This window comes from Coturnix japonica, chromosome 1 (genome assembly GCF_054131305.1).
Source record: "Coturnix japonica strain WE chromosome 1, WE-NBRP24, whole genome shotgun sequence".
Lineage (NCBI taxonomy): Eukaryota > Metazoa > Chordata > Aves > Galliformes > Phasianidae > Coturnix > Coturnix japonica.
In genome coordinates this window covers 161,299,225-161,323,007 of record NC_140663.1, presented here as the reverse complement: position 1 = coordinate 161,323,007, position 23,783 = coordinate 161,299,225, and the positions used below count along the sequence as shown (strand labels likewise).

At 42.3% G+C, this 23,783-nt stretch overlaps 1 protein-coding gene across 5 annotated transcripts in view; it reads right to left on the bottom strand.

The window, feature by feature from the left end:
- Positions 1 to 23,783, bottom strand: part of SPATA13 (spermatogenesis associated 13) — a 130,361-nt gene that overhangs the window by 42,356 nt on the left and 64,222 nt on the right. For 2 of the 5 annotated variants that reach the window (XM_032442162.2, XM_032442163.2), the window contains exon 1: positions 20,004 to 20,214. The exons of the other annotated variants lie outside the window; for them this stretch is intronic. The gene's annotated coding sequence lies outside the window, so the exon portion shown is untranslated. Of the gene's footprint in view, positions 1 to 20,003; positions 20,215 to 23,783 lie in introns of those variants that run through there. 5 annotated transcript variants of the gene reach the window in all.

Genomic DNA, 23,783 nt, shown 5'->3' with positions numbered 1-23,783 from the left:
TATTCACTAGATATAAGATTTCTAATAATGGCTTGATAATGGTGATCACACTCCTCGCAACAAAAATGAAATGCTTGTTTTAAGAGCTCAAAGTCTCTAATTTGAAAGAGGTTTAATGTGCATGTGACAGGGAATGAGAAGGATTATTCCAAGTGTAATACAGGTGGGAAAGGATTACAAAAAATGTGGCGTGGGAGAAAGAATATCGAGATTTTTAATGAAGAAACTGCTCTAAAAACTTTCAATAAATTGTGATGTACCTTTTAGCTTTCTCAGAATAGCAGTGAGCACAGTTAAGTAATAAGAAAGTCATTCATCTAAATCTGAAAAGTCTAAAGAATGATTCTGACTGATTAGTTTAGAAATCTCCTCTTCCACTCCCCCAGTTGTTGTTTCCTTTGTGGTTCTTTTATAAATACTTTCTAAAAGCCCATTTTAAAGTAGTCTTTTTTTATTATTAATTGTACTCTTAAAAGAGTGTGGAAAAAAAAAAGTCAAAAGGAATATTTCCAGGATAACATGATAAAAACATCTGTCATACTTCAATAGATATTGAGCAAGATGGCAAAGGAAGTAACATAGTCTTTAAGTTAATGAGTGGCTGAATTTAATTATTAAGATGCAGAATTACTAAAGTGGGATGTCCCTGCTTTAAACAATGTCCTTCCTAGGCTGCAGGATTTAGCTAATGCAGCAGTTCTGAAATTTGCACCTTCCTTCTACATCCCAGGGAAGGACTCACTTGCAAGCAATTAACCTCTGAGGAATCTCTGCACACTGACAGGTCCCACAGGGGGAATTAAACTGAGTCATATATCTACTGAAGTTAAGGGCAACTCCCCCACTGACTTCAATGGGAGCGGGATCAAGATCTCCATTTGTATGGCTTAGAAATGAGGAAAGAGTAGTATGGCTGTGTAAGAAAACCTGAACTAAGTAATTTTTGTCCATTTTATATGTAAACTGTGAGGGAAATTAATGTAGGATTTTTCCATTTGTGTATATCTGTAACCAAATCAGCAATAACAAATCAAAAGGGATTTTCCAAATTCAAGAGCTCTGTCATCCTGGCACTGAAAAATTCCATTCCAGAAAATGAATCATGTTGCTACGGAAAACACTCAAAGGACACCCTGGGTTAAACTGATGGATTAACTTCTTAATTTGCCCAATGAAAGCCATTATTGCTGGTGCACAGGGAGCTGGGATACTGCTTTCTAAAGGCCAGTTCCCATTGCATATATTTAGCCGTGTGCCCTTAACTCACAACCAGTTCAATATAGATAAAGACAATTACTGAGCAAAGTAGAAGTTTGCCACAGCTCGGTCGAAATCACAACACACAATAAACTGTTCTTTTTGCTCCAGTCATTCAACGTTTTCTTTAAAATGTGCTTTGCTGAGGTTGTTTCACTGAGCTTGCTCAGCTCTGTTGAACACAGAGATGCAATTTAGGGGGAGCACAATAGCCCAGTGGAACGACGCCACCAAAGAAAAATGACCCTTGTGTACCAGGTTACCATTGTCCCGTCTCCCAGTTGCTCTTACTCACCCACCTACACCACTCCAGCTGCAGGCAACTTAATGATGGCCTCAGCCTTTCAGTCAGGCATAATGCTATTTACAGCCCCCCAGAGCCTGGCTGTGATGCTATTCTTTCTGGTCATCCTCAAGAGGCATTATTCAGGCAGCGTGACGTGAAGAGATGGCTGGTACTACAGAAGGGCAGTTCCCAATAAACAGACCATTGTGCTGAGACATAAAGAAGACTTCCAGTTACCAATTAGGAAGGCTGAATTCCACCTTTATTTTGTGCCTTACAAAGTGTAAGAGATAAGAGGGAAAGTGATCATGGAAATGAAAAGTAAGAGACAGAAAAAGAAAAAGAGTTCAGTAAAACATATATGTATTTTCCCATAACATATATTTTTATTTTTTCTTGAAAAAAAAAAATAAATCTAGATTTTCTGTTACAAGCCCTGCGAGCTGGAATTGTCATCTCTTCCTGCTGCCATTTGTCATCTCTTCCACCTCTCTCCATGTCTTTTTCTGCCATTCCTTCATGTCTCATCCCTCACTCTCCTGTCTGACTGCCCCACAACCATTCTGTGTTTATTTTCCTTGCTTGAAATAATAGCATGTAAGAGTGACTATTAGGAGCTCTTTATCAGCCTCCTTCCCCTCCCACATAATTACCCTGCTGTCCCAGCCTCTCTGCTTCAAACTGTGGCCTTCCAAAGTTACCCAGGGTTATGAAGGAGCCCTGTTAGACAACCAGGAAGCCAAAATAAATAAATAAATAAAAACTAGAATGAAGAATTCATACAGAAAGGGATTTGAGGGGCAGGAGAGCTGAGGACCAGCTGCAGCAGGCGCAGGTTCAGGACCAGAACAGCCTGCATAGGGCAGTGGGCACGGCCCTGAGCGCCAGAGCTCAGGGAGCGTTTGGACAGCACTCAGACATCAGAACTGGATTTTGGGTGGTGCTGCCTTGAGCCACGGGTTGAACTTGATAGTCATTATGGATCCCTTCCAACTAGGCTTATTCTGTGACTCTACGACTGTGTGGTTCTGCTCACTGCTCCACAGCCCAGGAGGAGGCCCAGGCCTTGCCCTTCACCCCTGCCTGACTCATGGCTCTGCAGAAGGGAGCAAGGACACGGCAGCACCACAGGAACGCAGAGTCCCACAGGCAGCAGCAGAGATGGAGGTGCTTTAGAAGTGAAGTGTGTAGCGCTCTAAAACCATACTGGGAAAAATTATGCAGAGTTATGTAAGATCTCCTGATGCTTATTAAAATAAAATAACAGGTCTCGGGAGAATAAGTAGCCCAATGTGATGCAATAGCAATACCCAGCTGGTTCTAGGCAGGCAGCTGTTTACATTCATTGCCTTCCCAGTGGACAGGGCAGAAAGCCCTGTACAATTACAGCTGTTGGTTTGTTCCTGAGGTGAGAGCTGAGAGTGTCTCACTGGAATTAAGGAAAGGACGAGCAGGCAGCAATCTGTGGGGAGGATCAGGTTTGGTGAAACCAGAGGTGGCTTCTAGGCTGGCCCCGGCCATGTGCTTCCAGAACCACATGGGTGTTTTCAATTAGTTATCAACACTTTCCTTTGTTTAGTCTCTTTTTTGCAATGACAAACGTAATGTCTTTGTGATGGCCTGAACTACAAGTGATGTTCACGGACACATTTCTGGTAAGAAAACTGAGTCATCTCTGCAGTGTTTTTTTCAGGGGAAAACAAAAAAAAAGAGAGAGAGAAAAAAAAAATCTTCTTGCTAATTCTCCCTCTATTTTGTCAATAACTTCTAGATTTGGTTTGAGTTTACTAACAAAAAAAAACAGAGTGGAAAAGCTATAAGAACTACCAGTCTGAATAGAGTGGATGCTGGTGCAGTGCTACAGTAGCAACTGCGTGCTTGGGAATATCTCTTCTCATAATGCTAAGGCTTTTAAATAAATATATATATATATATGCTATGAATTTAATCTATTTGAGAACTTCCAGCTAATACTCATCCCTCTTTTCCTTTGGTGCTGTGTTAATGTTTTAACTCCTTCACTAGTAACACTATAATCAGGAATATATATATTTTTTAAACATGAATGATCAAATTTAATCAAACTGCTCATTCCTTCTGTCAGGAAAAGAAGTTAGCTAATTTTAAAGATGGAGAAAACACATAACGATGCTCACTTGAAAACTCATTTGTGTAGATATCTATTTCTGGGCAGCAGGACAAGTAATGAATATTACCTGTCTCTGTAAGCTATTGCAGTTGTCCTCTGATAATGATAAGGAAGAAAATCTAACTCAAGTAGCCTAAGATAGTGTCTGCTGTGTATATCCAAGGTACAAAATGGAGCATTTACCCTCAGTAGGGACAACAAGAACTAGTGCCATGAGAAATTTTTCTGACTAGTGGCTCCTACACCCTTTTCCCCATGAGCTGAGGTTAAGCAACCAGTGTTTTTACCAGCCCTGGAAGTAATGTTACGTTATCTGGAAAAACACTGCATCTCAGGCTGGAGAGATGCCTTTCTGACAGACTGGGAAAGAGGGATTCTGGATTTTGTTTCTCTCTGACCTTGGCAGTCCAGCATACTTGTCTCAGCTAAAGTGCCATATGTGTAAAATAAGTGATGATAGGAGCAGTACCTTGTAACCTATGGGCCTGCGAGGACAAATCCATCAATATTTCTCTGGCACTTTGATGCTTACGGTGATGAGAGCTACAAAAAGTGCACCCACAGAGAAAATAATCCATTATCTACCGGTGCAGAGGACAAACCCTAGCATCCAGTTTTTTAAAGGAGTTCAGAGTAAAGTGCCTGTTTTAAGACTCAGTTGCCTATTTTCATGATATTCCATTAATCTTCTAAGCTGGAGCTTGCAGGTCAGACTGATAATTTATGTGTTGTAACAGCACAGGACAGCTCTGAACTGAAAGATTGAATGCATTCTTACTACAAAGTTAATTTATGTTGGTTAGCTGTCCTTGCCTAAACACTGCAACACATGGACGCTTCAAGTTCTGTCAGTCATTATGGCCCTTTTAAAAAGGCCTTGATAAGGTACAGGCTATAAAGCTCTAATGCAAAATACCTTAGCAGCCTTTCCCTCAGTACTTTGGGTCATATAATTAAAATATAAAAATATAAATTAAAAGCTGGGCCTCCTGAAGCACAGGAGGCTGTGACTGAATATCAGCAAACAGTTCTTCTGTGTGGGTGATCAAGCACTGGCACAGGATGCAGAGAATCTGTGGAGTCTCCATCCTTGGACGTCTCCAGAATCTGCATATATGTGGGACTTGGCACCCCAGTCTGGGCATCTCTAAGAAAGCAGAGGTTGGACAGGTGACCTCCAAAGGCCCCTTCCCACCTCGACCTCTCCCACCTCCTGTGCTTTTGTGGTGAGCCAGCTTGCTGAGCTGCCCCAAACTGATGCACAGCAGGTATGGAGGTAAACATTCAAGGGCAGGGGAGAAAGCACAGGCAGGAAAATAGAAGGTCCTCCTTTCAGGAGCCACAGGAAACGAAATGGCTTCAGACTCCAAATTTGTCTCAGGAGCTGCTCAGGTGTGCTGTGAATCGGAAAGGGCTGGAAGGACAGAGATGTGCCATCATGGAGGGGGGGGTATGTGTGGGTGTGACGTGGGGGTGCACTGGGTGCTAGGAGCAGGTTGGCAACAGAAACACAAAGACATGCAAAAACCTATGGTGACACCTCAAATGGGAAATATTTTTAAGTGTGTTTTCTGAAAAGCAGGAAAATACTTTCTCCATAAAATGAGTCAATTGAGCTTTTCTATGAAGTGCTGTGTCATATTCAATTTAAAATCAGTCATTGCTGCAAGTAGAGATTTTAATCTGCTTTGTATTCAGATTCTGATTCTGTTCCAATTTCCACCTCACCACAATTATAATACAAATAAAGTCTCAGTGCAGGGATATTGAGAGTGCTAGATACTTCACAACTACAGATGCTATACAGTTTTATTTTTTATGCAGAAAAGAATGTGATAAACCAATCTGTGCTCAAACAGCTAATCAGCCTTACTGGTAATTGGATGGGCAATGTGTAGAGGCCAACCTTTAGCAGAATGCTGAAAGCTGCTGGTTTAAAACCTGCTCTCACAGCCTGCGAAGCAGCGGGTCTTCCTGCTTTGCCATATGCAGCATATGTTGAGCTGAGCTGCTGGTGACACCCCCTGTCAGCATCGGGGAATTTTCTGAGCACAGACAAGATTTATATGAAAGCTTTAACTCATAATGTCCCAAAGATCCACATACAGACGTATTCCAGAATATATATATTTTTTAACCAGTCCAAGATGCTCCATTTTAACAAGCCAGGTTCGATACTACAGTACCCTCCCAGGCCAAGAGAAGATACTTCATTTATCAGAAGTCCTGCTGTTTTTCAGCTGATAAGCAGATCTCGTGCAGAATTCAGATCATACTCTGAGAAACACTCAGATAACTACCATCACGTGCCATGTACAACGTTCTACATCTCTATTTCCCAACCCTTAAAAGAAGTACTAAATTCAAGTGGAAATAATTCAAAATGCTGCATATTTCATTGTGCTGAAGTCTAAGGAAAGGGGGACAGAGGGAGTGCAGGCTCTCCAGAGAAATAATTATTTCCTAATGTTTGCAGTAAGAGGTCACAGCTTCTACTAAATCATCCCATGTGCTGGTAAAGTACATACTCTTTTCTCACCCTCTTGCTTTCCTACTGCCCAGAGCACCAAAGCTACAACGTAACCAGTAGAAACCAACATGCAATTTATAGACAAATCTTATTTTACTGGAACCTCTAAGCTTTTGAGAATTTATTATTCCAGATTTAGCCTAGTATTAAACAAGAGTGAAATCCAGGCTTTATAGAAAGAATTAAACTTGCTAACACGTCTTAATGAAGGAGAATTAACATGCAACCAACCCCAGCCTCATTTACCCCAAAACAGGAGCTGTTTTCCCAGGAAGGATATGGAGTGCTTGTGACTGCTTGTTTGTAGGAGATCACGTGGTGCCCTCTGTCTACACTTCAGGTTTTGGAAAATACTTCATTGTCATTGACAGTCCACTCTAGGTCACATAAACTTCTATTTCCCCCACTTTCTTTTAATGGGTAAACAACTGTTAACTTCTCAGTATTGCTTGCTTGGCTGATCGTGCATAAGGTTACATAGAGACCTCTCTCACTGACTAACAACAACTAAAGTCTCTTTCTCCTTCGTGTTTTCTTTTTATTTATGTATTTATTTTGCTTATTCCTCAGAAACACACAATTTGCATTAAAGTAAGATTCCTTCAGCAGTCACTAGAACAGAACTGTTCCTCTGGCCTAGCTCCTTGCTTGCTTAATGATAGCTGGGTTATTTCACAGAGACAGTGGGGGCTGTGGCCTTGTAAATCTGTTTCCTTGCTCTTAGACTGAATTAAACCTCGCTACTTACAGGTATCCCTTGCTTTTCCTTGCCAACAGTGGAAAATTGCGGTCTTCATCTACATATCCAACAGTGATAACAACTTTATAGAAACAGTAATTGCAATACGTTTTCTGTGCCAAATACATCAGATTTTATAACACAGGCCGATACCATACCTTTCTCACAAAGCAGCCTTCAGAGAGAAAGCAGTGATTAACATTGCTCAGGCTGCACCACATCTTGATCTCATTGAAATCCATTTCCCCAAAATCTAAGCAATAGATTGGCTTCATGCCCCTTTGGTAAACACCTGACTTAACACTGTGGAAAAGCAAAGTAGCACAAAGCAATTGCAATCAGTGAAAAGACACCAGTGTGGGGAGCAGCCATTGGCTTTGGTCATCTGGGCTCAGGGCTAGAGCTGCAAGCTGCGTACCCATGTGCTCACAGCCCTGCAAGAAGCTCAACATAACCAGAAGCTCTCTGCATCTTGCAAGCTTGGGTCTCAAGTTAATATGTAACAAAAGGGCTGCACAGCTGTGTGTGAAATCAGCAAGTTAAACATACACTGGCAATAACTGTAATGAGGGGGGGAAGTATATTCACATGAACGTTTCATTAAAATCTGTTTGCTGCATTGTTTCATACACAGTATTTATATGTTTCCCGTATGAATGCAAAAAGTTTGAGGGAGTGTTCTGGTGAAAGGGAAGTTAAGTAGTCCGGGAAGCCCTAACCTAAAGCTGCAACCTCTAGTTAAGTATTGCAGAAACAGAGTTGGTTATTATCAGCTGGAGCCTACTAGTGCACATTGCATCTGGCAGCATAGTCAACGTGGAAGACTAAGAGCAGCACATGCTAAATACTCCTCCACGAAAATAAGAACAACCCCCAAAATGTTACTACCTGGCTCCAGTATTCACAGGTGTTGGCAGCAGAACAAAGTACCAAAATCACACCTGCTCGTCTACCGGAACAAATAACAGGTAGAAATCAAAGGTTAAATGACATCTCTGAGAGCTGCATGCAAAGCATAACACGAAAGTAACTCTCTGTGTAGAATCCACTGCAGGTGCAGAGCTGAGTTACTATTCAGTTATTATTATGGCAGAACAATACAGGGTGGAAAACCTACCAGAAGGATAGGACATGGTTCCCTGCTTTTGCTTCCTGGTGTCCAGAGGGAGCAGCCACTTTACTCAGCCACCCACACTGATGCAAGGATCTGTGCCTGGCATCACATTAACAAATGCAGAATGCCCCTGGCTTTGTGCTTTCCAGTCAGTAGGAAGTAATATATAACAGAAGATCTGATATGTGATTCTACAACTTCCAACTTCACTGTGTACTTTTTTTAGTTCTGAATAGGATAATATAGAGAACAACTGCAGTTCTGAATGCAGGAGAACACTAATTCAAAGAGAAATGGATTTATGTTATTACATTTCTTGGAGTTATTCTGTGAATAATCAGGAAAAGAATGTTTAATAGCAATATTACATCTACTTCTTGAAAGTAGAGATGCCAACAGGTTTACTGAGTAAAATATTTACATGTCCCAAGAGCATTTCAAAGCATTATTCATTACTTAGAATGAAGTATGAAATTTCATATATATCTCATGCAATAATCTGGAGTTCAGATATTGTTGAATATGTAAATATTAGTAACATTCATTTTAGCTGAAAGCTCTACTGGAATCTAAGTACCAAGAAAATTAACCACAAGAGTCTAACAGCAGAACTACAACTCCATGTTTGACTTACGGTCAAAGCTTCCAGTGAAAAGAGGAAAGCAAGTTCGTCACTGTGATACTCCTTATTCAGTGTTGGTCTTTTACCGTTTTAAGCCTTCTGAACCAGATACAAGGTCCACTGAAGTTAAAGAGGCAATTTCCTCTGCTTCTATCAAACCTTAAGTAATGAATTTGACAGAGGCAAAGTCTAAATAATTTTCATTGTCCAACACCAGTCACCAGGGCTCTCATCTGTGTTGCTGCCATATGACTGTTAATCTTGTTTATGTTTTTGAGTGAGAAGAAGTGAAGAAAATATCCCATATGAGGTTTGAAATGTTAAGAGAAACTGAAACGCAGATAGTACAACATCTCCAGGAAGCTCACAAGTACAAAGAAAAGGTTTGGGATTCAGAAGAAATAGAAAAAAAATAAATAAATAAACAACTGAGAAACAAATGTGGGAAATGGGTTTTCTTACAGATTTTGTTATTCCCACACAGAAACCGCTGTTTACACTTGGCACGTCAACTTCTGTTACAGAAAACAGACCAAAGTTTATAGAGCTGTATGACACTTCAATTTCTGGCAGTATTGGCAGAAAAGTCCAGTCCAGCTTTGGCAACTCAGTAACTGAAATATCTTCATGAAGTTCCTGTTTAGAACAATAGATCATTATATTTTGTGCCTGAATTGTACCTCTAATCTCAGAATCTTGAAGTGCCTACTGTGAGTTAGTCAGGCCTTCAGAGCACGTGAACCCTGTTATACTTGTTCTAACATTTGCTTTGGTTTTTGTTTTGTTTTTAATGAAGAGAACAATGTCTGCTCTAACGAAGTCCAACATTCTGATGCTGCTATATATCCTGTGCCCTCATCCCACACTGCGTAACTAATGGTCACTGCAGCAAAAGCTGGTCCCAATGGTTTGTGCTGGAAGAGGCCATGCAGTTCTGACTCCCTGCCATGGACAGGTACACCTCACACCAAATCAAGCTGCCTAGCTCCCCATCCAACCTGACCTTGAATGCCTCCAGTGACAGGGCATCTACAGCTTCTCTGGGCAGCTCTTGCCAGCACTTCATAGTGAAGAATTTCATCTTAATATCTAGACTAAATCTCCTGTTTTAGTTTAGCACTGTTGCCTCTTTTCCTGTCACTAGAACTGGTACTGATAGAGAGTCCCTCTCCACTATTTCTGTATTCTCCCTTTAGATGCTGGAAGGCCACCATGAGGCCTCCCAAGAGCCTTACCTTCTCCAGGCTGAACAAGTCCAGATCCCTCAACCTTTCTTCACAGGAGAGGAGCTCCAGCCCTCTGAATATCCCCTTCTGGACCCACGCAAACACCTCCATGTCTTTCGTGTGCTGGAGGCCCCAGACCTGGACTCAGTACTCCAAGTGGGGCCTTACAAGAGCACAGAGGGACCATCCCCTCCCTTGCTCTGCTGCAGCTCAGCATATTGTAGGTCTTTCAGGCTGCAAGCATTTATTGTTGGGTCATGTTTTTTCTCCCACTAAATTGAAAAAGAGGACAAAAAGAGGCAAGGCTGCTTGTTGCTGTATCAACTACATTAAGACATCTCAATCTTAACAGCTCCATGCTATACAAAGTAGGCCTTGTAAGAATTGTAAGTTAGCAATTGCAAATAATCCAGGCATAGCCTCATTCAATAAGATCAATTTATTACGGGGTCACATAAGGCAATTAGGCCCGGACACTGGATGCAGAGGAGATCTGATTAACAACCATCACCTGAAAAGGTGTTCTAAGTGATCCGGTTTTATTTTTAAAAACATTTTAAAGCCTTTGAGAAGATTAATTCCTCAGCCAAACAGCTGAGTACCTTGCTGCTGCTAAGGTAATCTGATGAATTAATTGAATCTTCAACACCAGAATATTCTTTGCAGAATTCAGAAGGGATAGAGCTTTGATATTGCTAGCATCAGTACAAAAGAGACACTGATGTCCTTTGCCCTGAAAGTACTTGCAGCCGGATGGAAATATTCTGGCCATCATCTTCACTCTCCCTCTTTTTCTTTGTTATGATGTTTGGCAAAAGATTACATTCAGAATCACGGGAGCTGTTTATATTCTTCAGTAATAAAAGTTCATTTCTTAAGGAAGATGATGTAAGATCTTCATCAAGGGCATTAAGGGAATTATCTTTTCAGTGCTGCCAGCGGTGAGCAAGTCTGAAGTTAGAGTGCAGCTAATAAAATACAGTGAATTTGAAAAGATACCAAATAGATGTTGATATTTAAAACAGTTACACTGGAAACAAATCATGAAAGATCCAATAGAAGAGTTTTAGCCAGATGCCTGAATCTCCTTCTCAAGAGAAAGTTGTTAGAACTGGACTAAATTCCAGAATTCCATCTCACCAACTATCCTGTCTCCAAGAGGCTTAAGGAAAAACATGAAACAAGACAGACACAGAAATGTTTATTCTCTATTTTACTTTCTCGTGGCAGTCTATAGGTTGGGGTCCTCCTAAATCACCAGCTGCATCCAGAATGCACTTTTTCAGTTCTGTTCTGACAGTCTTTCATGATTTTTCTTGCTTCCTTTCTATTTTCACTAATTCTTTGGCTTCCACATCCCTGCATTCACTGACTTCCCATAATTAATTTGTACAGTGGGTGCAATGCATTCCCTTTAGTTTGATTTTAATCTCCTGCCTGGGCGATGCTGTGTCTGTTTGAAAGCCTCATCCCGCCCAAGGGAGCGGAGTGCTGGGTGCCTCCAGCTCTGCAGACAGACATGTTGGAAGGGAGGTGATGCAAGAAACAGGAAAGGATGGCTTTCCAGGGGAGGATGAGAAGGGGCATGTAGGCAGATATGCTAGTTAGGTTTGTGGACTATTGCCCAAATATTTAAACAATGGTTATTCTTGCTTCTTCTAACATTAAGAGGGGATTCCTTGTCTCAATGACTGCAGTATATAAACCATAAAAAAATAATTCATTCCTTAAATGTATGCTCTTCTTGATATTTTCTTCCCTAGGTTCTCTACATGCTATTCATATTTTACACTGTCATCCATGTTGTAACAAATGTATTTAATTCACTCCACCTTTTTGCAAGCCACACAGTCAGAGCTCTGCTGATGAATGCCATCGGTTCCCCCAGATCCCTCATTCCTCTCTTAGCAGTCAGAACACCAAGAATACCATGTTCCACATCAGTCATTTCTCTAGTGTGTTACACAAGCATGTAGCAGCAAGGTATTTATCCACCAGGTCTGCTTTCTTCCTGGATAGCTAAGCTGTTCCATCAGAAACACAAAAATGTTCTTACACAGCAACTAACCACCCAGCATACCAAGGAGCCATGGAGCCCTTGGTCCATTGTTGAGAGGTTACTTTTAATTACAAGGTCCCAGTTAACACATTGGAACAAGGCAATAGCTTTGGAACATCAAACAGTTCCAAATCACTGTACTTAAAAATGCTGAGCCTTGTCATAAGCTAGGAGAACAAGTTGCAAAGGCAAAAAGGAAAGCACTTCAGCTCAGGGTGAATTTAAAGTCCTTTTGCAGGCCTTTGCAGAAAGCTGGTAATTTATAAAAGTCAGCTTTCAATAATTTTGCAGTGAAATAACCTGCCAAATTGTTCCCATCTGTTATCTCTGATCTGCAAATTGATAGCATCAGACAGGAACTTCATTTTAAAGGTAGTTTCTGTACAGTATTTGTCTTTAACACTTTTGCATTGCTTTATTTTGCTAACTGGAGAGTTTTGCCTCATTATTATTATTATTATTATTATTATTATTATTATTATTATTATTATTATTATTACTATTATTACTACTACTACTACTATTATTACTATTATTAGTATTATTCAGGTTTTAATTTGGTTTCTTTGATCTGTTAAATGGATGAACCATTTCATTGACTCTTTGCCTGGAGACGGTGACATCTCCCTCTTAGAAATAAGGATTCTGGCTGCAGTTCAGTCTCTGCAGCACTATAAATGCAGGGACAGATCCCGGTTTCATTTGAGCACTTCACTTGAGTTCTTCCATATGCAAGTAGAACAAAAATTATCATAATTAAGAGTCAGTAGAAAATAGAACAAGAATAAGGAAGTACACTCCTCATCACGCCAATGCTAACAATAGTTAAAATGAATGCAGGATCTCTTGTAGAGTGAGAAGTTTCTTTCATTAGAAGGAAGGAAACATCTAACAAAGTATATGAGTTGAGCTCAGCAGCTGTTGCAGCGTCTGTCCTGCCCTGAGTGGGCAGTTCGGTGAGCTGTTTCATGTCTGAACTTTGAACATTACAACAGACTTTTATTTTCTACCGCCACGCGTGTGTACAAGAGCCTTTTTAATTTTCTCATTGTAGGAAATGTAGGAGAGATGAAAGGATGAAAGAGAACTTTGGAATGTGTCAGCAGTGGTGGGAAGTTTGAGCTAGAGACACAAATGTAATAAAATAAAAATTGCTGAAAGAATAAGCTACAAAAATGTCTTTAAAATATCTGCTTAATTTAGTCAAAAGAAGAAATGAAGAAAGGTGGCACAGATAACAAAAAGAAAGAAGTGAATTACTTAGTATATCTAACAGTATGCAGCTGATGACTACTACTTAGACCAAGGTCACTTTCAATGAGCATGCAACAGCTGAGTCCAAAGGGTTGGTTTGGGGGAAGGAAAGAAATATATATGAGGCAGCTGGTTCTTGTACACCAAATTAACTCATATTGATGCACGCAGCAGTGGGAGAAATGATCTCCAAAAAAGCAGTGATGACTTCCAGGATCGTGCATATAGTGAGCCCAGTGTAAATAAGCAGAGGCAGGTTACAGTGTGCTTAAACTGCTTTTGCGTTTGCTTGACACAATTCATCAAATGTCCTCTGGAAGCATAAACTATTTGCACAGCATAAAGAAATATGACAAAGCATAGAAACACTAAATATAACATTCTACCTATGAAAAATCCAGGCTGTGGTGGTTGAGGAGTCTCACTCTGAGGGCAGGAGCAGCAGTGCTCCCAAGGCTTCCACCACAGCCCAGGCCTGACACTTGTAGCTTGGCCCTCAGATTTAAGTGAAGATGTAGCATGGCGAGAGAGCCCACACACAACAGGAGAGCTGTCTGAGCCCTAACCTCTGCATTCCATACAGCCTGACAGTCAGCAGACAGCTTGCAGGAAGCTGTGAGAGTTAGCAGGCGCTGAGCTTGCTCCTGACTGGACCTTGGTTAAGTGGGCTTTTCCCTGCAGTTTGTGCATGCTAAGTAGCCTCTATCGCTTCATATGGACCCCAGACTTTTACAAACAGTCCTTTGATAAACTGTACTAGAAAAACTACACAGTTCTGTTAGAAAGCATATAATAAGGAGGAGAGACAAAATACATTTATCAAAGTGTATCAAACAACTGTATTTGTGATGAAATGTCAATGATTAATGCCCATCCCTGAGATGTTCAAGGCCAGGTTGGATGGGACTTTGGGCAGCCTGGAGTAGTACCTGATCTAGTGGTCAGCAGGAGCTTGGAACCAGATGATCTTTGAGGTCCCCTTCAACCCAAGGCCTTCTATGACGCTATGGCTGATTCTGTGCTTCTGTGATTCTGTTTAATGACACTTTGACAATAATGTTTCTCTAAGGGGAGGAAAAAAAATGCTTCATTTAATCTACGTTTTCACTTCTGAGTCTAAATTAATTGGTGGGCTAATGATTATTTCTCTGTACATAAAAAGTCAATATTAAAGACACTATACGTGCCTTGATAAAGCTGGTTTGAAAACTGAAATATGTCTATGCTTTCCAGGAAAGGATAAAGCCACAGATGTTCTCTGTGATAACACTGGTATTATTTGCATGGTTTCCATTTCCAGCCTATTTAGTTCTCAATAGTCACGTATTTTCTCTTTCTGGGACTTCATTGCCTTCCACAACCTTTTGTTTCTCTTACCAAACTTGGCCTTCACATACACCACTTTGCTAGAAAGTTCTCTCTTGCTGCCATCCTCCTAAAAGTGCAACATGGTCTGCACAGAAATCAGAACATACACTGGGTTCCCACTTGCAGCAGATCAGTGGAAATACCCACCATTGCCTTCAAGCCTCTCGCCATTACAGCCAATGACTAATGCAGCTAAGCTCTTGGTAAAGGTCTGCTTCCACTTATGGTCATTCTACTGGGATGCTTAATATTCTCACTTTTCTTCCTCATAAAATACATTCAAGAAGCACTGAGATATACTGGGGGACATGTTTGAGTGAGGAAATAGTGGTGGTATGTGGATGGTTGGACTGGATGATCTTGGAGGTCTTTTCCAACCTCGGTGAATCTATGATTCTATGAACTGGGAGTTTGGTCCTGCACACCATTTTCTTGTTCATGAAGGTAATCCCATTAGTACCAGCAGAACAATTCCGCCAGGACCACGTGGCTCCATGCAGCGTTAATACTTTGAGAACAGCAAAACCTAATTCTCAAAGGACCAAAAAATACAAAGAACCATCTCTCCCCCAGAACACAGTATTAACCAAAATGAGGCATTTCTTGTGCATTAGCAAAGATGATTAATGAATGCAGGCTAATACTGTGTGATTGAAGACAAGAAAATGCAATGCTTAATTTAAAAAAGTGGGGGAGGGTTGCCTGGGTTATTAGCTGACTCTTTAGTCTGACTGTGAGCTGGGTGAGATTTTACACACAGATCTGAAGCCAAATGTGTCTGGCAGAAAGCTGGGAAACTGCCTTCAGTGAAGTGGAGATACTTACAAAGAAATAGATGACTGGGGACAGGAACTATGTATGGAGAGGAGAGGAGAGGAGAGGAGAGGAGAGGAGAGGAGAGGAGAGGAGAGGAGAGGAGAGGAGAGGAGAGGAGAGGAGAGGAGAGGAGAGGAGAGGAGAGGAGAGGAGAGGAGAGGAGAGGAGAGGAGAGGAGAGGAGAGGAGAGGAGAGGAGAGGAGAGGAGAGGAGAGGAGAGGAGAGGAGAGGAGAGGAGAGGAGAGGAGAGGAGAGGAGAGGAAAAAGTCATGCAATTTTACGGGTAATGCACAGATTCTAAAGAATCAGTTTGATCTCTTCTTCTCCAGAGGTAATGGAAAAAGGCTACAAGAACACCCCAAAAGCCAAAACAGCTCCTGCTGTTCCCTCACCACCTTGCCCAGCACAGGTACTGTTAACACACTGAGATACATAGTCACACCTCTCCTCTCAAACACGTGGCTTAACACATAGCAACTGTTAAAACTCTGCCTTGAGGGAATTCGGATAAGGAAGGCTTGCAACCATGATACGCTTCATATTTTCATTACGTACCTAGCACACTTACCATCATTAAAATCATGTATGTGTGTATGCATGTTCTCCTGTGTGTATATAATTGTTTACCACATTACTCTTTGGTTGTTAAAACAAAGTCCTGACCATCCATGGCATGAGCCAGGTTCAGTCCTTGGCTTTGTGCTTGTCTCAGTATTTTGCAATTCATGTTGTTTTGGTCAGTACTGCCGGTTACTGAAGCTCTGCACAGAGAGATGAATGTGTCATACCAGGAATAAAATATCTAAGTCAGCAGATTAGAACTCATGATTTTGCCTCACTTTACTAATTGATCAATTATTAATTGTACCTGCTATGTTGCTTAAATCTAAATCAGACCAAGAGAACTTTAAATTGCATTTTAATGATTCAGGCTGTAAAATTTGGGCTACTTGCTTTCACAGAGTGAAGCACAGAGCATATGAAGATAGCTGCTAATGTGCTGCACTGCCACAAAAACACCCACAGATGTGAACAGCCTGGCTGAATTTCTGCCTAGGTGGGAAGCTTTTTAGACTCCTCTAATTAAAAGCATCTAGAGCCTTATTCAAGTTCATCTCTCAGACCTCAGCTGGGAAACACATCCATGTAATGGTCTTCTGTGTCACAGCAAGCAGGGAAAGCTGTCGGGTGTCTGTCCCCTGGGGAGTTCATCTTCCCACAGACTGACTCAGTGTTACTGCCTGACTCTTATATGTGCTTTGAATACACTACAATAGCACCACTTCATGAAATATAAAGCGTCTAAATCACCTGATTGATGATCTGCAATTGCATCAATACTGTTTTCTGCCAGAAAAGAGAAAGTGTATAAGTTTTGTGATTTGCAATATTCAATTGAACATGGAACAGTTAAAAATAATGTATCCTCATTTGCTTACAATAGAATTTTAAAACAACTTACAAAATATAAATATTTCTGCTGTAGCCCCATGGAATGTTTCCAACAGGAATAAATCATTGCCCTTATTCCCTTCCCTTTAAGTATTTCTGAAAAATCCATCCAACTCATCAACTTTTTATCTGAATAACCGTCTCTGTTTATCAGAACTGCTTCGTAAACTCTTGGAAATGAATTCTGCTTATGCCCTTCTAAGGCTATGGAAATGGAGTATGCAGAGTGTGGCATCAAGGGCTGTCAAATTATACTGCTCCTTGTGTTTATGAGACGGAATCTAAAGGCCTGTCATATTTAGATGGCAAAATAGAAGAAGAAACGAGGAATGCTGACGGATACAGTAGGCTGGTGTTCTTTTCAAACCTTGCAGCAGATTATGTTGTTGTGCTTAGGAAAGGAGAAGCAAAGATATAGAATTACATACAAAATGCTCCAAGAAGACTTCTGGCCGCTCTGAGAACAGATGACTCTCAGTGCTACCAGTAGGAACGTCGCTGCAAATTGGAAGAATGGTGACAAGTACCAATTAGTCACTCACCACTTTGACATGTTTGGTTGCTCCTCATTTATTTGGGATTTGCTTACTGATTGTACTAATCCACTGAAAGGCAAAAGATTTTGGAAGAGACTTGCAAAGGTTACATGGAAATCCTGGTATCCAGCTCTCTCTAGGAAGCTGGGCATTGAACTGATGAGCTGTATCTTAAGTTATGCCAGCCAATTTGCACTAAAAAGGAGGTCAAGGAAAAACCAACATGGTTTTAAGTTCCTTTCTTAGCTTTACCAGCTCAAACAGCACTGCTCTCTCCATTAATAGTGAATAAATTCCAATAATGAAGATCAATGATAGCCCCATTTCACAAAGAGGAGCAAATAAATAAAAGGTAGATTAAGCCCCTGTGGGTCATGTTGAGGACTTTCATAAGAAACACCATTTTTCTTTGGATCAGAGAGAGAATTGCAGAGAGAAAGCACTTGGGGCTCAGGTACCCTTTTCACCACCATGCAGTAGGACAGGCAGTTTGCCACTTACTGGCATAGAAGAGCTCTTGGCTCAGGTATAGCCCATACAGTGATACAGTGCTCTGCAGCATGTCACTGTGGCACTCTGCTGTTGTGGGACACACTTATCGCAGAAGGAGAAGAACCCAATCATGAAGGCATGCAAACACTGCTCAGCACTATCCCATTCCAGAGGGAACACAGCGGTGAAGATACCAACTGTCCCTTGCTCTCGCAGGGAAGTTATCCAGGATCATCATATGATGGGTATAGTTGTGGTGACACAATGTCCTACATACTGATAGGACTGCAGGTTTCTATGTGATGAATTATAGGACTGAAGGCTGACACTAAGCCGAGGTGGCAGGAGGGACCAGTGGTGTGATCAGGCAGGAGAGCAGGACTAGGCCCAGCCAAGGTAGATGTAAGTGATGAGGAAGGACCCCACCAGCAGGGACTGGGAGAGCAAGGTGGTGGGAGGGAGGGCTGCTGGGAGGACATACGGGTCCTGCAGGGCTGGAGAGGTGAGAGCCAACAAACATGGGGCTGCCATGCCTTCCTGAGAGGTTGTTCTGTCCTCTGCACTGTGGAAATGCTTAAATACACAGGATAAAAAAAGCTACATGGGAAAACAGGTAGAAGGAAGAAAACTGCACTGGAATGGTAGATTTCATACCGCTTTTTATGGCTATTTTTGGTGGGTTGAGGAAGCAAAACCAAAGCATCCCCAAATACTTCAACCTCACTTGAGTCACTTGGCAGCACTGCGAATGTTACGTTTTTGCAGACCACATAGAAACAATTTCTCCAATGTATGAAGCGTAAACAAGGCTTCCTTTTGCATAGGTAAGTATTTGTTCCTACGCCTCTGATTTCCTCCCCTAAAACAAATATTTTTATGTGTGGAACCACTGATACAAAACACATCTGAGACCTCCCAGGAATGACTGCCTTTCCCAGGACTTCTCCTGCAGTGTCTGGAGCCTGAGTCCCTGCCACGCATTTTCTTCTGCAGTGTCTTTCCATTTTATGACTCTTGGAGCAACTGGTCGTGTTTATTGATACAGCTGCTCCTTTCCTATAGGAGCCCTGAGCCGGATTTTCTGTGTCCTAATGCACGAGGCCCCATATGTCTCTGCAAGAGTGAGTCTGCTGATGCCAGCAACAGGAGTGGAGAAGGCAGAGTTTGTGGGTGTAAACGAAGCAGAAAATGCTACACACTGGCTTCACTTCCCCTGTAAAAAAATGTGCTTGTGTGATGGATTCCAAAATCCCATGGGTAATCTGGAGCCCAAAGCAGACGAGCTACAGTGTGTGAGGATGTGGCAGCAGGAATGCAGGGGAGCTGAGCTGGGAGGCACAGCCAGCAAATGGAGCAGTGTCTGCACAGGGCAGCCCCCAGCCCAGAGGCATCCTCAGCACCTCTGCTTTTGTCCCTGTCAGCACCCACCTCCCCTCGGTGGCTTCCACCATTCCTCACCCATTTTAACTGATTGAGCAGATCAGATAAAAACAGGAATGACTTCGTAGCATCACAGAATCACATAATCACTTGAGTTGGAAGGGACCACTAAAGATTGCCTGATCCAACCCCCTGCAATGTACAGGGACACCTACAGCTCCATCAGGTGCTCAGAGCCCCATCCAACCTGACCTTGAGTGTCTCCAGGGATGGGACATCCACCAAATCTCTGGGCAACCTGTGCCAGCTGTAAAAGGCATTTTTGTATCCACTTTAAATCACCACTTTTTTAGCTTGAAACCATTTTCCTTTGTCCTGTCACAACAGACCCCTACTAATGAGCCCATCCCTTTTTACAGCGCCCTGTTAGATGCCAAAAGGCAGCTCTCAGGTCTCCCCACACAACAACGAGCACATACGACCCCGAAATAACCCTGGTCTCCGGGGACAGCATCACCTGAAGGTGAGTTATGCTTCACAATTTGCAAAGGCTGCACAGGACGGCAGAGCTGAGCACCCTGCTCTGGGGTCACAGCAGCAGCAGTCCCCACATGCAGAAGCACTCAGAAATGGTCAGATGTAGCAGAGGGGGTTTGTAACTTGAGGAAAGAAGGGGAAAAAAAGAATCTGAAAAGGAAACTTTCAGGAAAATATCCATCTTACCTCCCCGTGGACCGGTCCAAAGTGCAGAACAGACAAATCTTTCCCCTGCAAACAGCTGAGGATCCCGGGAGGAGCACACAGCACAGAGGACAGCAGAAGTGCTGCGACTTCCTCCCAACTCCCAGCCCCTCTGGGCTGCCCAGGAGCCACAGCCCCCAGGCTGGGCGGAGGAACAGCTGGGTGAGTGTCAGCACCACACGCCCCATAAATTCTCCCACAGCCTTCTGAAGACAACATGCGTCCCTGGGCAAAACACCCAAATCCCGCAGGCTGTTGGCATAGTAACCACCCTGAAGTTTTTTGCCCCCCTTAGAAGTTGCGTAAAACAATTCACAAAAGGAAAGATTTATCCAGCCTGCAGCACGCTGGATTTTGTGGTTTTATTTATGTAAGGAGTAAAATAAAGACTGCGAATGTTTATGCATCAGAAACTTCACACCCTAACCAAGGGCTTGTTTCACAGCTGCAGTTAATATGAAGGACTTCCACAAGTCTTTGAAGGAAGCGTATTATTACCCAGACGAAGGAATAAGGCTTATTTCTGAAGCACAAATGAAGTAAGAATTTAGAAACTTGTTAGGAGGTCTGAAAATGTTTTGGATTGTCCTCGGATTTATTTATGGACATTTATCACAGAATCATTAAGGATGGAAAAGACCACTAAGATCATCCAGTCTGACCATCCCCACCGTGCCCACTGACCACATCCCTCAGTGCCACATCTCCACGTTTCTTGAACACCTCCAGGGACAGTGACTGCACCATCTCCCTGGGCAGCTCATGCCACTGCCTCACCACTCCTTCTGAGAAATTCTGATTAAATATATTGATACAATGCTTGAACCATTATAGAAATCCCCCTTAGGGTTCACAAAACTGCAGCAGCTACTGGGGGACATAACAGCCAGGCTGCCCTGCAGGGCTTTTTCCAACAGTGACAACAAACAGATGGGGACGTGGGGAGGTTAAAGTCACACTGAGTGGACCTTGACACCTGGAGTCGAGTTGAGATTTACCTGCAGCACTGCAGTGCTCACTCAGCATCGCCTTCTGAAAACTGCCGTATTTGCTGACATGTATAAGAGCTGAATTCTGTGCTATTTACCAAAGAAAACTTGTCTTTGAACAAGACTAAATCTGTGCTTAAGCTTGGAAACAGCAGAACATAGAGTGAAAGACTGAGTATTTCAGACTATGTACCTTACTACCCCTTTTCCTCCAACCCTGCCATTCATTATAAGTGGCCATGACCTTTCCCCACGACATCCAAGTGGTTTTCATTTAACTCACACCATACATCTCCCTGTCCCTCTAAATCTTCATCCACTTGTTTTTCCTTGCCCCCAGAAGTGGGAGAAGAGCTGAAAATCATCAGTCACTTCCCAAGCTGTCATTTGAATGGAAAAATTCTTCAGAAGAGAAGAGAAAGAAGAGAGGCAGCGGGTGCCCCTCATCCTTTCCCTCTTTGTTTGCTTTGTGCCATGTCTGTGCTGGGGCCTCCAGGGTAGCTCCTGCAACAGACCTTCTCCAAAATCAACCCACCAAGATGCCGCAATTTTCCATTTCACCAGCCCCACTCGGCAGCTCTCACTGTAAGTGTGCAATTTCTGCCTGCAGACCACAGGCAGTGGTTGGTGGGCAGAAAAGTGGCCCTCAGCTACAGCTGATTACACCAAATGTTGAACACCCTTTTGAGCCTTTCTATGCCTGTGCTGTCTCAGGACAATACTATTCCCTTATTCCACAGATTGAAATGCTGTTGTGTCTCCGTGTAGGTAAGGAGTGCCATGCAGCTGAGCATTTGCAGAAGGCAATTGAGTGCAGTGCCTGCGATTCTCTGCACGTGGTGTGTAAAATCAGCCTTCACAAACTCAGCAACTCAGCTTTGAAAAACATATTAGCACCGAGCAAATGTATGCCAGAAGTAAACCAGATTTCCTTCTGCACAACGTGCATATCAAACAGACAAATGCTCTGCTGTCGCAGCAATACAAGTACTTAAGTCTCTCTGCTTTTGTAAATTGAATGCACTTTTCATGAAATAAGCTATTCACTGAAACAACAGCAACAGTAGTATACATCCTATAACTTATTGTTAGCAGGACTCAACTATACCTCCCCTGGTAAATATACACAATACCATTTGTACTAAGACTGGTTAACATTGTACTTCTGAATCTGTTCTTAACCAGACTGCAGTGACATCCTCCTTGGACTCGTTACTCATAAACTATATCATAATTAGACTGTTTTGTGATGACTTGGAATTGTAGCAGTTAGGCAACATTATCCCCAGGATTTCATAAGATAACAGTAATGTGCAAAATCGCACTTAGAGGGATTGCTATTGAAGGAAAACCACTGCGGTGCAGAGATGGCACAGAATTCCTGTGTCCTTTCATGGTGGGTTTGGGAACACAAAGGAGTAAATGAATGCAAGAAGTGGGCTGTGGTCCATGAGCTGCATGCAGAAAGCATTAGCAGCTGCTTAGTGCTGTGTTTGCAAATGCTCTGGTTCCTCTAGAAACACTTAATCCTTCCTGAATTCTAGTTGGCATTTACAGTAAAGTGAAGGCTGTAAAAGACCTTTCTTGATTACCTGCTCATCTGTATGGTCTATTTTACATGACAATGGATTTTCAGTGAGATTTCTCATGCTTATTCAGGCCAGGTATTGGGCAGCTATTTATAAGAATGGCTCCAAAAGTGAGGCCTCCTATGTTACCATGTTGACCCACAACATCAGAGGCAGGTGGTGGTGGAATGGCAGTAGAGGTTGAATCTTCCCACCAAAATAACTTTACCCGTTGTTCCCATGTGACTGAGGGCAGCAGAGGGGCAGTCTGACAGGATGGTGTTTGACATGGAAGTGCGTATGGAGCAAAGGTGTGTCACTGAATGCCTTCATGCAGAAAGAATTGCACCCACTGACATTCATCAACCCTTACTGAACATTCAAAGAGACTGAACACTGGATGGGAGCAGAGTGAGGCAGTGGGTGGTGTGTTTCAGCAGCGGCAACAGCAACAGAACAAGCTACATTCTAAACAGCCATCATCTTGCTCATCCCTAGTTAAAATGTGCAGTTCATAATGGGGACCATATTGAAAATAGTGTTTTGCAGCTGAGAATCTGCTCTATGAGAGTTCTTGTGCTTTTTGTATATGTTGTAGTTTGCATCAAAATAAATAAGAGGCATTATTTTAGGGGTGCCCTGTGCACATGGTTATGTGCAGTAGCCTGTTTGATTGGAAGTTGCACAGTAAGGTGGGGAGATTTGCTTGCTGTCGTGAGCATGAAGGAGGAGACAAAGCAGAGGCAATACAGGAAACTTATGATCCCCTAAAGCCAAGTTGTGAGCACTCTGGAAGTACACTTAACTTTCCTATAAAGCGTAATGCTGAGTTACAACTGGCAGTGGGGGTCTTGAAAACCATAAGTGGCAAAAAGGAGTGGTCAATTTTCAGAGTTTCCTTCCTTTCCGTTTTAGGGCTGAGCTAAAAATGAATTGGGTTTTACTAAATGACCTCCAAAAGATTCTACTCAGTGCAGCAGGATGCAGTCCCAGGAGTTTTCTCCATGACCATAAATACTTAAAAGATGAAATCCAGAATAAAATCACACAACAAAGAAAACAAGTTGGTTTGTGTCCCACTCCTGCGAAAGCTGAAGATAAAATAAATTTCAGTATAATTAGATAAACGTTATAGAAACAAGAGCAGGAAGCCAACCTCAATCGTAGCTGCTTCATTGGTTCAAGCAAACCAGACTCTGTATCAT